Source organism: Hemicordylus capensis, chromosome 3, assembly GCF_027244095.1.
Source record: "Hemicordylus capensis ecotype Gifberg chromosome 3, rHemCap1.1.pri, whole genome shotgun sequence".
In the NCBI taxonomy this organism is placed as follows: Eukaryota; Metazoa; Chordata; class Lepidosauria; order Squamata; family Cordylidae; genus Hemicordylus; species Hemicordylus capensis.
In genome coordinates this window covers 97019943-97032065 of record NC_069659.1, presented here as the reverse complement: position 1 = coordinate 97032065, position 12123 = coordinate 97019943, and the positions used below count along the sequence as shown (strand labels likewise).

The following is a 12123-nucleotide window of genomic DNA, read 5'->3' as shown; positions in this document are numbered from 1 at the left end:
TGCAGCACACGCTTTGCACTCAGAAGCCCCAAGCTCAATCCTAGGCATCTCCAAGTAGGGCTGGGAAAGATTCCTATCTGAAAGCCTGGAGAGCTGCTGACAGTCACTGTAGACAATTCTGGGCTGGAGGGACCAATGGTATAAGGCAGTTTCATATGCTCATATGCCTCAGCCTTAAAATGAAGGGGACAATTGTCACAGGCAGAAGAAGAAAAGCAGATCATATTTTAAGTCTTCAGTGCAAAACGGATTGGAATTTAGCACACACACATATATATGCCACTTTAAAGTGTTCATTGACACTATATCAGTTATTCTTACAACAATTCTGCAAATGTAGGCCAGTATTAGCCACATATTGCAGAAAGGGGCTGAAGCAGAGAAGAGGGATGTGAAATTCGATTCGTGCTCAATCGGGGGCAATTCGCTGATTCAACCATGAATCAAATCACCCCTTAAATTAAGGAGCTGATTCAAGTTCAAACTGAATCAGCCCCAATTTAGGGCAAATCAATTTGCGCGGTTCATGTGACATTTTAGTTTCTGGTATTGGTTTCTGATTGGCTTGGGAGCTCCTTGCTTTTGGGTTGGCTTGTTGTCATTAAAATCAAGTGTTGGCATGGACAACTGAACCCCCATTGGCTGGGGGAAGGGAAGAGGGAGGGGGGACACTTTGGAGGGAATTTCAAAATGCATGCAAAGAGACTGGGAGGAAGAGAGAGCCCTTACATCAGGAAAGGAGGAAGGAGGCTTGATTTTGATTTGGGGGGCCGGGGGTTTCTCAGCACTAAGTATAAAGTTCAGTAATCCAAAAACCTTCAGTTTAAGATGATCCCTAGAGAACAAAATCCCCCCAGTTCTTGAAACCCCAACTCTTTGAAAGGATGGAAACTTATATGAGCTCTTATGTCTACTTCTTTTTCTCCTTCCTTCACTCAGGATACACCGGACTTGAGCAGCAGCCCTTTGCCCACCTTTCCAGGGCCTGTTCTCTGGTTACACTTGGGCCCTAAGGAGCTGATATGAGCTCTTCTGGCCTTGGCTCTTCTTCTTATAATAAGGCTGTGGCATGTTTTAGTGATACTTATTAGTGTCCGTCTCTTTTCCTTCTGTCTAGAAAGTAGAACATTTAAAAAAATGCACACAAGTGAAGTAGCCTCTGAGCACAGATGGAATAGATTTCCCCCCATTAAGCCTCAGGCCTCCACTTAATGGCTGACAGGATCATGGTTTCCTCAAAGTAGTCTCACTGAAATTAAAAAGGAAATTAAGCATTCCTTAACATGTGCTTTTAATTTCAGTAGGATTTTGAGTAATGTTCCTCATTATGTCAGTTGCTATCTCTTTATTGCTGTATTCTAGGGGTATGCAAGCTGGCCATTTGGCTGCTTCGGTTCAAAACCAAACCAGATTTTAACCAATCCAGACTTGGCCAAACCAGTCCAGTTCAGCCACTGAGCCGGCTCGTGGGCCAGCTTGAGAGATGTAAAATATATCCAAAATGTGTGTCCTTTTCTTGAGATGAACGACCTCAGAACGGTAGTACATATACTGGTAACTTCCAGACTGGACTACTGCAATGTGCTCTATGTGGGGCTGCTTTTGTACGTAGTCCAAAAACTGTAGTTGGTACAGAATGCGGTGGCCAGGTTGGTCTCTGGGTCATCTCAGAGAGACCATATTACTCCTATGTTAAAAGAGCTACACTGGCTGTCGATAAGTTTCTGGTCAAAATACAAGGTGCTGGTTATTACCTATAAACCCTAAACAGCTTAGGCCCTGGATTTTTAAGAGAATGGGGCTCTTCTCACGATCAGCAAAAATTGGGCTAGAAGAGCCTAGCCCGATTTTTGTTGATCATGTAAACCACTGGTTACAAGCGGCTAGCCCGCTTTTGTAGCCGTCCCCGAAGCCTGGGTTTGTGGCGCAAGCTCTGCAAACCTGGGCTTCCCGATCGTGAGTAGCCGCAGCTCCTCATGAGTAAACCACCGGAGGAGAGGCAAAAAGCCGCCTCCTGGCTCCAGGGGTCTCCCCATTATGCTCTGTGTGCTTGCGCAGGCCATACTGGAGCTTCCGGGGCCACGCAGCCCCCAAGCTCCCCAGCCCCCGCCAGCTCCGTCACGGAGCCAGCAATTGTATGGGTGGCCGATCTGGCCGCCCAGGGCTCCCTCCCTGCTCGTGTGTGGGGAGAGTGGGCTTAGCTCGCTCTCCCCACGCTCTCTCAAGAACTGGGTCTCACTGATCGTGAGACCCGGCTCAATGTCTTCTTCACTATGAGCCCCATCGCCCATTGAGATCTTCATCTACGGTTGCCACCGGCTTATCTGGTGGCTACCAGGGGACGGGCCTTCTCTGTTGCTCCCCCTGGGCTTTGGAATGTGCTCCCTGTTGAGATAAGAGCCACCCCATCTCTGGCAACTTTTAAAAAGGCACTGAAGACATATTTGTTTACCCAGGCTTTAATTAGATGTATAGTTTTAATAATTTTCATGTTGGGTTTTAAATTATTTTAATGTTAATGACTTTGGAATCCAGCTAGGATTCCCTTTTACAAGTAAAGGGGGAATTCCCCAGACTAAGAAAGGGGAGGGGGAGCGGCGAACGAGTGATATTTACCTTTAGTTTCCCGACTGTGGAGGTGGTCGCAACATCTGAGGTGGCAGCAGGGGTTCCTCCAACTGCCCCCCTGCCCCAGCCTCCCAAATGAGAAGCCAAGCTAGTGTCAGCCCAATCTTGGCCTCTGCAGGTGTGTCAACCCGCCATTTGTGTCACCCTGCCAGCGGGAAACTAAAGGTAAATATCCCCCTTTTGTCGGATTCCCCTTTACAAGTATACCCTCCGAGCCAGTTCTTCAAACCAGGGGGCGGTCTGATTCAAACTCAGACCAGCACCTCCCTTTGCGGAGGGAGGGTTACGGTTCAAATTCAGATCATGAGAGCCAACTCACACATCCCTACTGTATTCTCTATCAAGTAGGAGAGGAGGGATTACTGGCATTTTTGTTTAAAATATATGAACAGATCTTATATTCTGTGGAACACTGTGGCTAATATCAGATTATTTAAGAACAATCTGTGTGCTGGGTGGGGGTGGTGGGTTTACCTCACAGGATTTTCACATTGTTTTCCACCCACATTTTTAAACAGACATTTTCTCCCCTCCTCAAACCCCATTTTTCAGGGATTGTTTAACTGTCCCCTCATTATATGGAAGCAAGTCCCACTGAGTTAAATGGAGTTTACTTCCTTCTAGATATGCACACAGAATTGCAGGTTCAGTTATCAAAATGCTGCTGGAAAAGGCATATGTACTCCAGCCCTGCATCTTCTTTCAAATTCTCAGTGTTCAGCTACATGCTTCCAGAAAGCTCCGGAAGAGGTACATCAAGCAAATCCCAGAAACCATTTCCACCCAGTGCCAACAAACTATTATTGTGGTGTAGACTGCCCTTGAATAGGGATGTGCACAGAACTGATTTGGAGCCCTTTATGGGCCTCCAAACTGGTTCGAAGAACTGCCGGTTCTGCTGGTTCAAAGGCAGCGGAGGAGGGTGCACTTACCCCTCCTGCCACTTTCCCCCGCCGGCATCCTTTGTTAAGAAAGCTGATCGAGGAGGCAGCGTACCTCCCTGCCGCCCCGTTGGCCGGAAGTCCCTGATGTGTCGGCGCGCACAGGTGCATCGGGGGCTTCCAGGCATATTCAGCCAACAGGGGCAACAGGGCAGCAGGGAGGTATGCTGCTGCCCTGATCAGCTTTCTTAACAAAGGAAGCTGGGAGGGGGGGGAGCGGTGGAAGGGGTAAGTGCACCCTTCCCCACTCCTGAAGCGGCACCCCGGCCACCTTCAAACCGCCCCTACCCTTGAACATGCAAGTTCCTAATGAGAGCCAAACTACCTGAGAATATGGAGGCTTCATTTCTTAAATATGGCCAAGTGAAGCTTCCAGTTTGGCTCTGATATAGAAGCTCCATGTTCAAGAGCAATCTACACCAAAATGATGGCTTCTTGGTGCTGGGTGGGTATGGTTTTTAGGATTTCCTTAAGGCTCCTTCTTTAGAACTTCCTAGCATGGGGTCTTTGGTCCCATTACTATACATTTTAACTCAGAAGTAAGCCCCCCCAAAATAAATGTGGTTTCCCCATCAGAAGGGTCCCCCACCTTATGTTTTGCTGAGGAGCTAGAAGAAAGCGCGGCTGGGAGAGAACCCACATTCTTGCCTAGGATTTCTGATGGTCCTGATTCCTATGTATGTTTACTCAGAAGTAAGCTTCAGTGGAATCAGTGGATTTACTTTCTAGTAATTTATTCCAAGCTTTGCTGAGGGTCCTTGCTCCCCACTTTGGTGGGGGTGAGAGAAAGGGGGCAGAGGGAGAAAACAAATGCCCTTTAAAGAAAGGGAGATGGAGGAATGCTTGTTTTACTACACAAATGCCAAAGTGCTCATAGACTGTCCTTATCAGGCACCTATGTTCAGAACCTGGAAGTAACTCACTAGAAATTGCCAGGACTTGCCCTTCCCAACATTGGCTTCAGAATTCTCAGTGGGCAGGCTCAGTTATGCTCTTAGCTAACTTTCCCTTAGTTATTTTCCCTGTTATGCAGAGTACTCAAAAATCACTAGGCTGGTGTTTTTCAAACTAATAAATTTCAAACTAGTGAATTCGGGGGGAATGCTAAAAAGACATAATGGCAGAATGTTGAAAACACTCCTCATCTTAACTCTGCTGGCACAACTGTGCCAGTATAATGTTGTGCTACCTATTGCTGCTATAACTATTGCTGGATCTCAGATTGACAGATGGGGAACAAAAAGGAGGGAATTTCAAAATATATTCAAAGGGACTGGGAAGCAGAGAGAGCCCTTACATCAGGAGAGGACGAAGGCATCAAGGAAGGTTTGATTTTGTGTTTATTTTTTCAGCATTGAGTATAATGCTATGCTACTCCTTGCTGGTATAACTATCTGGTTTTGCTAGATCTCAGATTGACAGAGGCAGAATTTTTATTTATTATTATTATTATTATTATTATTATTATTACATTTATATCTCGCTCTTCCTCCAAGGAGCCCAGAGCAGTGTACTACACACTCGAGTTTCTCTTTCACAACAACCCTGTGAAGTAGGTTAGGCTGAGAGAGAAGTGGCTAGCCCAGAGTCACCCAGCTAGTTTCATGGCTGAATGGGGATTTGAACTCGGGTCTCCTTGGTCCTAGTCCAGCACTCTAACCACTACATTTGGATGTGGATGGATGGATGGATGCCTTGACCTGTGGTTCAGTCTGTTTGGGAGATGGTATTGTGGCGAGAAATGTGACTGCTCTCTGTATGTTATTTCTAGGTGATTGCTGTGATGAGCTCCATGTCAGGCCTTGATCAACTTGTGCTTCACTTACTGCTCTGCAATCTGCATTTCAAGGTGTACTCACTCAGTCAAAATATGACTGAAGACATTGCTGTATTTGAGCTTATGGCTATGCTTGCAGGCTGCTAAGGGTGCTGCTGTGGCAGCTACTGCAATCTGCATTGCAAGGTGTACTCGCTCAGTCAAAATATGGCTGAAGACATTGCTGTATTTGAGCTTATGGCTATGCTTGCAGGCTGCTAAGGGTGCTGCTGTGGCAGCTACCGCAAGTGAGAGAACTGTGTGAGAGAGCAAGTTATGCCAATGATGTTCCTGGAGCACAGGTACTGTAGCTGGCAGTGGATTCTGGGTCAGTGATTCTTTTTTGGCTATCTTTGGAATGTGTGTTTGGCAAAATGTATTGTTCTGTGTTGGGAGGGACTGCGTGTGTTGCTCCTGTTCTGCAGTGTTGTTTTTCAAGGCAGGGTTGCAAAATGTGTGCACTACACTCTGCTTGTTTTGCCCAGAAGGAACAATGGGGAACTTGAATTACCCCATTGTTCCCCATGGGTAGGTCCTAGGGACACCAAGGTAGGTTGGGTGGTATGGCATGAGCCCCTGGTGGCGCAGTGGTAAAACTGCCGCCCTGTAACCAGAAGGTTACAAGTTCGATCCTGACCAGGGGCTCAAGGTTGACTCAGCCTTCCATCCTTCTGAGGTCGGTAAAATGAGTACCCAGAATGTTGGGGGCAATATGCTAAATCATTGTAAACCGCTTAGAGAGCTCCGGCTATAGAGCGGTATATAAATGTAAGTGCTATTGCTATGATGGCTGCTACCTACCCACAAAAGAAACAGGCAAGCAGGCAATTTTTATTTATTTATTTTCAACCTAAACCCCCATAGGATCCTATGGGTTTTGGGGGGAAAGTTTTTTAAAAAAAAATAAAATAAAAGTTGCCCACTTGACCTTTCTTTTGTGGGTTGGGTGGTAGGTAGCAAGGCAAAGCCCAAGTCAAAACAGGAAGTCTTTATATTCTTCCTGTTCTGGAAGGATCCAGTAGTAAATCCAGTTGGGAGAGGGGCAGCCCAGGGACTGAAAACTTCTGACAAGACTATTGTAATTCAGCTCTGCCGTACAAGGCAGCTATATAAAGAGTTCATGGTTATCAGTCTTAACCCAGGCAGCTCCTGATATAGATCCCTTCTGCCCTCAAGGTTGAAGGAAATTTTGAACTGATGATTTATGAGCTCACTCTATTACAACACAACAATGTATATATGTACTCAGAAGTACATCCCTGTATGTTCAATGGGGCTTACTGCCCAAAAGTATGCATAGGATGACAGCCCAAGTTCAAATTCCCATTCGGCCATGAAACTCACTGGATGATTCTAGGCCATTCACTCAGCCTAACCTACCTCACAAGGTTGTAAAGATAAGCACAATCATGTATACTGTTCTGGGCTTCTTGGAAAAAGAAAGGGATATAAATGAAGTAAATAAATAGTTTATAATAGCATATAAATAGTTAGTCCTACAGAGTAAGAAATTGGTATTTTGTCATAAGTACAGATAAAAGCACTTGTAGCATCTTAAGCTCCTTTTCTTAAAAGATTGGTTTCTGCCCAATACTTTTTTTGTTTCCATTTCCCCAGAAACTTCAGAATTGGCTTTTGTGCTGTTTTGATGAGATGAGAACACTATACAAACAGTTCTGGATGTCCTAAAGCGGAGGGGGTGGAGGAGAAAATGTACATGATGCCTTCTCTTTTCCCACACTTGCCAGAACTGCCAAAGGTAATAGCCCATAAGTCTCCTCCCGCAAAACTCATCTGCATTTCCTCTTCCCCTACCCCTGTTTTAAACATCTGAATCCACTCAAATCTTTCCCTTTCAATAGGTTCTTACAGGGAATAAATTCTCTATTCAACAAACACAAAGTTTCATACAAAATGCATTTCCCTGAATGTAGAAGTCTCAGTTTTTTCAGATGGTTTTTCAGCCAAAAATAGTATATTCTTAGAACTGAGTGGAAAAGCTTTTTGGAATTTTTCTTTTTTCCACAAGTCCAAAATCCTCCTCTTGGTGCTCAAGTTGATTATTTTATCTGTAATTAAACATCGGCAATAAAAATCCCTTTCACACCATATGTACAGATACACTGAAGAACTTGACATTTTCCCACAAAATTTATTTTTCTCTTATATAGGAATGCCTCATTTGTAAAACAATGAAAAACCAGCAATCTCAATCTGATATATTCTTACATTTCATAAAACACAATCATCAGCAAGTGTGTCACAATTAATGACACACCTAATGGTCACCTAGGTTTTTTTACAACCTCACACTGCCTGTTTGAAAGTGAACTAGACTTCATACTTCTGCAGGAAATAATGCTCCAGATTAGGCAATTTAACTCATGAAAAAACTGTACAATGATATCCAGGTTCTGTTCCTTGGTTACTATACAAATGAAACTGAAAAGAACCTCATTTCGTTTCATTGTACCCCCCAACCTCCCCAAACAAACGAACAAACAAACAGGGCAAATTTACACAAAGTGATCAGAAGTTCTCTGTATCAATGGGACTTGATACAAGATAGAAATTTGTTATTGAAGAAACTTACTTGCTCCACATATTTACATTTGACAATACACACTGTGAAGCTGTGTTACAGGGGACTAACCATGTTCCCTATCCTATCCAGAAGGATCCATCCTATAGGCAGGATTAAATAACTTAACCACCATAGTTTGCAAATATTCCAGGAAAAATTTGATTTCCACCAAGACATCGTTATTACAATGGTCTTCAATTTGAGTTGCTTTTTCAAAAGAGGAAGAAAAGGTAATTGCCAAGGTGAAGATGACAGAAACCCTTACAAGGTAAAACACAGGTGTTAAGTAAGATCAGGGACTTGAGAAACTGAGACCTGAGTGCAAGGGAAATCTGTCAATTTTCTATTGGTTTTAGCAAAGATAAAAGGCATAAAGAGAATTAATATATACATACATACTACAATTACATTTACATACTGCCTAGAGAATTTTTTCTTAGGTGGTATATAAACATAATAAATAAATATAGAGGAGCTATGGAATACTTTATCCATAAGGATTTTCATTTATTTATTTATTTTTATTAAAATATGTATATCCCACCCTCTGTCCCAACAACAGTCTCTCTAGGGGCAGGCTGCACAAGAGTATATAGCATGCTGCCATTGGGGCCAAGTCCTGGTTCACACAGTTCTGGGTGCTGATAGAATTCTTGATCGAGCAAGGCAGATGCCAAAATATTTCTGGATGCATTAATATTTTACCATGCATTTGCAAATCAATGCACAGTCATGGTCAGCTATGAAGAGTAAGCAGATCCATCACATCACTTTTGTGCAGGGTGGATAAAATGTGATTTTTAAGAAGTTGGATTTTTATTTATTTATTTATTTACATTTCTATACCACCCAAAACTTGCATCCCCCGGGCAGTTTAGAATTAAAATTTAAAACATCAGAAAGAGACCCCCCTCCCCCCCTTTTTCTTCTTAGAACCATAAATCTAATTAAAAGCCAGGGTGAATAAATGAGTCTTCAGTGCCATTTTAAAAGTTGCCAGAGATGGGGAGGCTCTTATTTGAACAGGGAGGGCATCCCAAAGTCCAGGGGCTGCAATGGAGAAGGCCAGTTTCTGAGTAGCTGCCAGGCATGCTGGTGGCACCCGCAGACAAAACTCTCCAGAAGATCTTAACAGGTGGTGCAGCTCATGGCGAAGAAGACATTCTCTTAAATACCCAGGGCCTAAGCTGTTTAGGGCTTTATAGGTAATAACCAGCACCTTGTATTTTGCCCAGAAACGTCTCGGCAGCCAGTGTAGTTCTTTCAACACAGGAGTAATATGGTCTCTCCTAGATCATCCAGAGACCAACCTGGCTGCTGCATTCTGAACCAACTGCAATTTCCAGACTACATTCAAAGGCAGCCCCACATAATGTGCATTACAGTAATCCAGCCTAGAGGGTACCAGCATATGAGGTCATATGACCTCATTTTGAGGTCATTCATCTCAAGAAATGGACGCACCTGGTGTATCAGCCAAAGCCGATAAAAAGCACCTCTGGCCATCACCTCAACCTGGGATACCAGGGAGAGGTTTGTGTCCAGAAGCACCCCCAGACTATGTACCTGTTCCTTCTGGGGAAGCGTGACCCCAGCCAGAACAGGCAGATCAAAATCATCTCCCCAGTTCCAACCCTGCACAATAAATTCCTCCATCTTATCTGGATTCAACCTCAGTTTGTTATCCCTTATCCAGCCCACTACTGCCTCCAGGCAGGCGTTTAGGGAGGTTATGCCTTCTCTCGATGATGTTGACATGGAGAATAGTGATAACTAGTTAGCATACTGATAACACCCTGCACCAAATCTCCTGATGATCTCTCCCAGCAGTTTCATGTAAATGTTAAACAACATCAGAGACAGTATGGAGCCCTGAGGGACACCATACAAGAGTTCAGATTTTGAAGAACAACAGTCTGCAAGGGACACAATCTGGAATCTGCCCTAGAGATTATCCTCAGACATTCCAGAAGGATACTATGGTCAACAGTATTGAAAGCCACCGAGAGATCTAAAAGGACCAACAGAGTCACACTCCCTCTGTCAATTCCCAATTGAAGATCATCGATCAGGCCAGCCAAGGCAGTCTCCATTTGAAAGCGAGTTTTAAATGGGTCTAGATGATCAGTTTCCTCCAAGACCACCTGAAGCTGGGAGGCCACCACCTTCTCAATCACCTTGCCACCTTCTCAATCACCTTGCCCAGCCATGGAAGATTGGAGACAGGCCTTAATTGCTTAGGTCTGAGGGATCCAAGGCAGGCTTCTTCAGAATTGGTCTAATGATTGCCTCCTTAAGACAAGGAGGCATCCTGCCCTCCCTCAGAGAAGCATTTATGATCTCTACCAGGCCCTCTACAACAGCTTCCTTGCCAGATTTTATAAGCCATGCCAGGCAAGGATCAAGAGGGCAGGTGGTTGGCCGCACCATTCCAAGCAATTTGCCCACATCCTCAGGGGTCACAAACTGAAACTGATCCAGGATCATCACATAAGGGTTGCTGGTGGACACATCAGCATCAAACTCTGTAACAACTGTGGAGTGTGAATCTATGTCGGCCCGAATACGAGTGATTTTATCCACAAAACGCTCATTTAAAAGGTTACAGCGAATAATTGTTGGTTCCAAGTACTGATTCAAGGGGAAAGGGGCACACATTAGCCCCTTCACAACCCTCAACAACTCCGCCGAACGTGAACTTGCGGACACGTTATGGGAAGAAAAGAATCGCTTCTTTGCCGTATGTATCACCTAAGCATAGATCTTCAAATGCTTTCTATAATCTGTCAGATCTGAGCTGAGTCTTCCTCCACCTGTGCTCTTGTTGTTTACCTTGCCACTTCAGTCCCCGTAGTGCTTCTGTATACCAAGGGGCCAATTTCAAAGCAGGTCAGAGAGGACGCTTAGAACCAATCGTATCCACTGCACTGGTGAGTTGATTATTCCAATTCTCCACCAGAATGTCAACAGGATCATCATCAGAGCCAACACTAAATCCCTCCAAGGCTTCCTGGAATCCTATAAGATCCAGTAAACTTCTTGGGTGGACCATCCTAATGGGCCCTCTGCCCCTGCAGAAGTGGGACGTGGTCGTGAGTCCTACCTTAACCAGATGGTGGTCCATCCATGACAATGGGGAAATCACCAGAGCCCCCACCCACAGAACACTACATTGTTCAGAGTGAAAGACCAGATCAAGCATGTGACCCGCAATATGCATTGGTCCTGAGACCACTTGGGATAGGCCCATAGTTGTCATGGCCGCCCGAACCACCCCGGACAAATTGGTCCCAAAGTTGATATTGAAGTCCCCGAACACCACAAGCCTGGAAGACTCCAACGCCAAGCCCGAGACCAAGTTCATCAGCTCAGTTAGGGACTCCGTTGAGCAGCAGGGCAATCAGTATACCAACAGATGTCCCAGTCTATCCCTGGTCCCCAAACTTAGGTACACACATTCAATATGGTCAGACACTTTGACAGGGATCCGACAAGGGAGATATTGTTCTTATAGACCACAGCCACTCCACCTCCCCGCTAATGTCCTCTCCCCTGCTCCTCAACAGAGTACCCTGGAGGAAGAAGCTGGGACCAGACCAGGCCACCAGCCTCCCACAACCAAGTCTCTGTAATACATACCAGATCGGCCCCTTCATCCAGAATCAGATCATGGATGATTTCAGGTTTATTCTGGGCCGACCTAAGTAGTGATTTATTTCTAGCTAAGATCCCCAAAGAAATGCAGCTTGACACATAATGAACAGTTATATATTAAATAATGTACCAAATAACATGTTTTAAAATTAATTAAAATATCAATAAAATTATAATATACTAGATAAGGACATGTTATATTCAGTTGTACATTAATATGTTTTAATGCAGGGCTTGACAAACTCCAGGAGCCAAGGAGCCATGTCACCTAGATATGTAATTGTCATGCCTAGACTAGGTTATTCAGAGGTGGAATTATTTAATAAAATCTATTTGCCCCAGGTAGCCCTATTTCTGTTTTAAGTATGTTACTTTTAAAGGGAATAATGAGTAGACCATTTACCCCTCTATAATATCCGTGACTAAGTCCAGAAATTTGGTCAAGTGCCTCTTGTCTGACTTCCCAATTTTGAGGCTGACTCCTAGATCCAAAGAAAAAT

At 44.4% G+C, this 12123-nt stretch overlaps 1 protein-coding gene across 8 annotated transcripts in view; it reads right to left on the bottom strand.

The window, feature by feature from the left end:
• The window catches only part of AGPAT3 (1-acylglycerol-3-phosphate O-acyltransferase 3), a 135416-nt gene that overhangs the window by 94761 nt on the left and 28532 nt on the right, over nucleotides 1-12123 (bottom strand). The gene's annotated exons all lie outside the window — the stretch shown is intronic.